At 46.2% G+C, this 6000-nt stretch overlaps 1 protein-coding gene across 3 annotated transcripts in view; it reads left to right on the forward strand.

Moving 5' to 3' along the window:
- The first annotated feature begins 1223 nt into the window (after positions 1-1223).
- Positions 1224-6000, forward strand: part of Anxa7 (annexin A7) — a 27409-nt gene continuing 22632 nt past the window's right edge. For 2 of the 3 annotated variants that reach the window (XM_005389980.1, XM_013516763.1), the window contains exon 1: positions 1224-1309. The gene's annotated coding sequence lies outside the window, so the exon portion shown is untranslated. Of the gene's footprint in view, positions 1310-1499; positions 1604-6000 lie in introns of those variants that run through there. The other variant, XM_013516762.1, reaches the window with a different exon arrangement.

Below are 6000 nucleotides of genomic sequence, written 5' to 3' on the forward strand. Positions count from 1 at the left end.
ATGATTGACATTGTGGCTAGCAAATAGTATGCACGTAATAGTAGTGATTAAATACATACCGCTTTGAAGTTTGATCAGAAACTTTTTTTTGTCTTTTTGAAGCAGGGTCTCCCTATGCAGTTCAGGCTGGCCTTGAGCTCACTTTGTAGCCCAGGCGGGTCTCGAACTCACAAGGATCCTCCTGCCTCCGCCTCCCGAGTGCTGAGTTTGAGGCCAGCCTGGACTACACAGTGAGACCCCGACAGGAAAAAAGAAAAAAGAAAAAAAAAAGCAAAACCCACAAACAAAGAAAAAAACCAACCAAAACGTTAACCTATAAAGTGAAAGGGGGCAGGGATAATAGCTCAGCAGCACAAGCACCTGAGTTCCATTACTGGTACCAAAAAAAAAAAAAAGGATGAAGTGAAAAAAATTACCAGTGGTCCAAAACTACCATTGAAAACCCTTTAGGATATCAGTTTTTACGGCAATATTGGAAAGGAGTTTCTAGTTAACAGATAAAATAGCTTGTGGTTTGGTGGATCAGTTATTGAACACTTCCTACTAGCTTCAGAAATACTCCTGTTTTCAGGGACCTTGTGTTAGTGAGAGAGACAAGCAGTAAATACAATTCAGATGCTTCGAATTGCTGTAAGAAAAGTGGGGTATATATGTATGCCACCAGCATTACACACTTGCTAGTGTGTCATGCTGTGTCGGAGGCGAGAATCACCTACCAACTCCTTTCTGGAGTGGTTTTGATGAGTACCTCTCTAGTTCCAGCCCTCAAGAACTCCCAGTAGGGGTTGGGGATTTAGCAAAGCGCCTGCCTGGCAAGCGCAAGGTCGTGAGTTCGGCTCCCGGTACCGGAGAAAAACCAAAAAAAAAAAAAAAGAACTCCCAGTAAAACCAGTTTTACAGGAGGCTAATGAATGCCCAAGCGGAGGTGGAGAGACTGCTTCAGCCTCCCATTTTCTGCCCCTCTGTGCCGCACCCACTACTGGAGGGGTTCCCGGGGTGCCCCCAGCACAGATCCCCTGTAACTTCCTTAGTAACTTGAAAGAAAACAGGGATGGATTGGACCAGGCTCTTTGGAACCGCGACACGTGGTAAAACCGGCTGAGCCACTTGAGCGGCGCGCCTTTCCCTGAAAGTGGAGCGGCGGGGCGGGGCGGGGCGGGGAGCACCGCCCCCTTGAGCCCGGGGGCGTTCCCGCCGGCTGCAGCGACGCTAACGGGCTCGCGCTGGCACACGCGCCGCCCCCCTCCGCCCCGCCGCGCCTCCATATTGTGGGCCTGCAGGTTGGGCTGTGGCACGGCTGGCGAGTCAGGTGAGGAGTGGTGAGCTCTCCGTCTTTCACCCTGTGGTCTGCCGCGGTTTTCTCGCCCCCGGGCCCCCGGCGGGGCCCTTCTGTGCCGCGCGCCAGGGCGCGGCCACTTCCGGGTGGCGGCTGCCGGGGGCGGGCTGTGGCGCGAGTGCGTGGGGAGGGGGACGGGGGAGAGCTGTCGGCCGGTGCCTTGTGCCACTTGGCGGCGCGGGGAGCCCGGGGAGCGGAGCGCCGCAGGTGGAGTGGCTGCGGCCAAAGGGTACCCCTGCTGAGGCTCCTCGAGCGAGGCTGAGTGCGGTGAGCCGGTGTCGAGACCTTCTGGTGACACAGCAGATTTAGGGCAACGGGAAATTTGTTCCGTGCATAGTGAACCTTAGGACGGAACTCACAAGCCTGAAGTTGTGCTCTGGCTCAGGTTTACAATTCTTGGAAATGATTCTAGGAAGTAGCATTCGAGGTTTGATTCCTGTTTCCTCAGCAGCAGCAGCCCATCCTGTGCAAGCACTTCAAGGAAAACCGGGCACAGGGGCAGTCGGCTGATGTGCGCCATGAAGGGATAGGAATGGAAAGAAGACGCTGTATCTTCTGATTGCCCTTATTACACCTGCTAATTTCTGCCAGCTGATACCTAGCTAATCTGATAACGTAATTACATCCAGAGTGATAAGCTACCTCGAAGCCGAGGAAGGCGTTTCAGGCACTAGACCGGCAGCTAGAAGAGAGAATTTTGGTCCCTAGGAATTTAAGCTTGCTTCTAGTCCTCAGGAATGGGTGGCTGCCGACCTGTCCAAGCAGAGGGCTAGCTGTGCTTCCACTTTCTTTATTCAATTGCTGACTGATTTAAATGGTCCTTCCGGACCCGGAGGCTGGTTTTGGAAAATTCTGTCTTCTGTTGCCCAATGTCAGTCACTCTTCCTGGTTTGTTGTGTTTTGTTGTGGTTTTTCTTTTTCCCCTTTCGCCTTTCATAAACTTGCAACAGCTGATTGTTTTCCTGGGCTCCATGCCATCTAAGACTCTCCCATTGTGAGACCCACCCTTTTACCAGCTGACTCATTGGGTGGAGATGATTTGGAAAGCCATTATCTTGCTAAAAGTCAGTTTTAGCGAAGTTGAGTAATGTGTTGAGTCACTCTGGGGCTTGTTTAGCTTTTACAAAAATCGTTAAATCTACCCTTTGACTAGATAATACATGCGGTTCTTATTTTTGTTTTGGGATGCTGGAACTGAACCGAGGGCTTGTGCAAGCTACACAAGAGCTCTACCACTAAGCTAGATCCCCAGCCCTTTTTAATTTTAAGACAGGGTCTCTAAATTACCCAGGCTGAGCTCATCCTAGGTAATGTAGCTAGGTTTAAAAGGACATTTCTTTTTTTTTGTTGTTGTTTGTTTTGGGATTTTTTTTTTTTTTTTTTTTTTTTTTTTTTTGGTCTTTTTGAGACAGGCTCTTGCTATTCAGTTCAGGCTGGCTTTGAGCTCACTTTGTAGCCCAGGCTGGTCGCAAACTCGCAATGATCCTCCTGCCTCAGCCTCGCGGGTACTAAGATTACAAGAGTGTGCCACCACACCTGGCAGAAAGGACATTGAAAATAGCCAGGCATGGTGGTGCACACCTATAATCCCAGCACTCGGGAGGCTGAGGCTGGAGGATTGTAGTGAGTTGAAGGCCAGCCTGAACTACATAGCAAGGCTCAAAAACAACAAAAAACTAAAGTAAGTTTCCGTCTCATTCCTGACCTTTTCTCCCAGGAGCCAGCCAGTTTTCTACTTCCTTGTGTATCTTTTCAGGAATATTTTATACATATACTAGAAAATAAGCGTAATTTTTACATATATAGTTGCAAACTACCTGTGCAGTTTCTCATATTGCTATTAAAAATTAATATGTGTGGAGGTATTTTCTTAAATGGATTTTAAAACACATTCCTCAGCTGGGTGTTGGTGGTGTGAGTAATCCCAGCTACTCCAGAGGCTGAAGCTGGAGGAAGTAACTTTGCCGCCAGCCTGGGCAGTTTAGTGAAAACCTGCTTCAGAACTAAGAAAAAGATGGGAATATATCTCAGTGGTAGAGCATTTTCCTGGATCCGCAAAGACCCCCAAGGTCTCCTGCCTGTTTTTCCACTGAGCCACACCTCCAGCCCTTTGTTTGGGATCTTATTTATGGCTGTGTTGGAGGAAAGCACCAAAACATATATTTTAAAATAAAGCGAAGTAGATGGTAGGTGCAGGAATGCCAAAATACTGTGATACCAAAGTAGGGTTCAGCCGGGCATGGTGGCGCATGCCTGTAATCCCAGCACTGGGGAGTCTGAGGCAGGAGGGTCATTATGAGTTCCAGGCCAGCCTGAACTGCATAGTGAGACCCTGTCTCAGGAAAAAAAAAAAAAAAAAATGTAGGGTTCAGAGAATTGCACCATCTGAAGTTTTGTTAGGTATGGGCATGGTGGTGCACACTTGTGATCCCAGCCACTCTGGAGGTTGAGGCAGAAAGATGGCAAGTTCAAGCTCAGCCGGGGCAGTGTAGTTGCTTAGCAAAACTTGTCTCAACTCAAAAAGGCCTGGGGATGTAGGTCAGTTTGCAGGTCCTGGATTCAATCCCCAGTACTTCTCCCTACCCCAAATCTCAGTCCCCGTCCCTGAACTACTAAGTCAGAGCCTGCCCTTCAATATCAGGTGATTCACATGCATATTAAAATTTGAGAAGCATTGTTTTTGTCCACTACATTGTTGAAATGAAGAGATATGAACTAAGGAAATCAGGAGGTATGAATGATCTCATGTTTAAGGGCCAACTTAGTCAGTGATAAAGGCATATTGAGAGAAGTTCGAAGCTGGGTGTGGTGGCACATGCCTGTAATCCCAGCACTTGGGAGGCTGAGGCAGGAGGATCGTTGTGAGTTCGAGACCAGCCTGGGCCACAAAGTGAGCTCAAAGCCTGCCTGAATTGCATAGTGAGACCCTGTCTCAAAAAGACAAAAAAAAAAAAGTAGTTCGAGTGGTAGAGATTTCATATAAGGGGTTGTTAAGAGATTAACCGATTAGCTTTTTATTTCTATGATATATGTACAAAAAATAAAAGGGGAAAGATTTATTTTGGCTCATGGTTTCAGAAGTGGGCCCTGTTGCTGTGGGCTTATGAGACAGAATGGCATGGCAGAAGACTGAAAGAAGAAAGCTGCTTACATCACAGCAACCAGGGAGCAGAGTGAGAGCTGGGCGGCAGGAGCTGGGTACAAGACATACCCTTCACAGGTGCACCCCCAGTGACCTAGCTCCTCCAGCTGGGCCTTGCTTCCTCCTAGCCCGGTCCACTCCGAGCTCCTTAGTCCATGGTTCATCCATCGATTAGTGTCCTTGTGACCCAGTCACCTCTCGAGGCCCTGATGCAATGGGAATCATGCCCTCAATATGTGCCTCTTTGGAGGATACTACATATTTGTATCATCACTTGAGCTACACTGGAGTCAGCACTAAGGAGACTTGAATGTCAAGCCAGTGAATTTTTATTTTAGACTGTGCCGGTGGTCATTGAGGGTTTTTGGGCTGAAGAGTAATTTGCTGAAAGAGCAGCATTTTAGGATAGGTCAGCTAGTGTCAGTGCACAGGAAAATTGGAAAGGTGAGACAGTATAAGCAAAAATATAAATGGAAAGTAATTTTAGTAAGACTGAATTAGCTTCCTAAAGAGAGTGTGATAAAACCTGTTCTAAAGATAGGGCTATTTGAACAGAAAGGAAGAATAGAGAGGCATTTCAAAGGAAGAATAGAAAAATATTGGATTACCTACTGTACTAGAATATTAGGTAATTTAAGTAGTGATACTGTTGGCAGATAAGGGATGTTAAGAGTGGTGTAGTAGGGAATAATGAGTATTTAATTCCACACTAATACTGAGGACATCCACACTGGCAGCTTTTTAAAAAAAAATTGTGCTGGGGATCAAACCCAGGGCTTCATGCATGCTTTACTACTGAGCTGTATTTGCAGCCAAACAAAAGTTTTACCTAATTCTAAAATAAAACTCTATCAAAAAAATTTTAAATAGTCCTTAAAAATCAAAATAAGGTGAAATAAATGAATCAAATGCATATCAACCTGACAGCACAGCTGCACAATTAATTTCAAAACACGCTAGTTTGTGTGTTCGTAGTAGGCTATCCCACTATATCCTGAGGACATGAAAAATTGCAGAAAAAAAGAAGTATAAGTTTCTTGTAATCATGTGAGTAATAATGTGGATATTTGCACTAATTTCCTGTGCCTACTGCAAGAAATTACCACTAATTTGATGGTTTCAAACAACAGCATAGTTCTTGGAGGTCAGAAGCGCGAAATCAGTATCACTGGCTGAAGCCGAGGTGTTGGCAGGGCTGTGCTTCTCTGCGGACTCTAGCGGAGACTGTTTCTTGCCTCTAGTTTCTGGTGACTGTCAGCTTTCCTTAATTTCTGGCTATATTACTCTAATCTTTGTGTCGTGTCACGTTGCCGTTTCTCCTGTGTGTTCTCTGCCTTCCTCTCATAAATGCACATGTAATTGCATATAGAGTCCACCTGAATCATGTACAATAATTTCCTCAGCTCAAGATCTTTTAGTCACATCTCCACCCTCGAAAGGTTAGCTAATATAATACCAATTCCAGGGATTAGGATATAGATACCTTTGGAGGCCTATGACTCAGTTTACTATATATAGTGTC

This window comes from Chinchilla lanigera, unplaced genomic scaffold (genome assembly GCF_000276665.1).
Source record: "Chinchilla lanigera isolate Chin_1 unplaced genomic scaffold, ChiLan1.0 scaffold00036, whole genome shotgun sequence".
Classification (NCBI taxonomy): domain Eukaryota; kingdom Metazoa; phylum Chordata; class Mammalia; order Rodentia; family Chinchillidae; genus Chinchilla; species Chinchilla lanigera.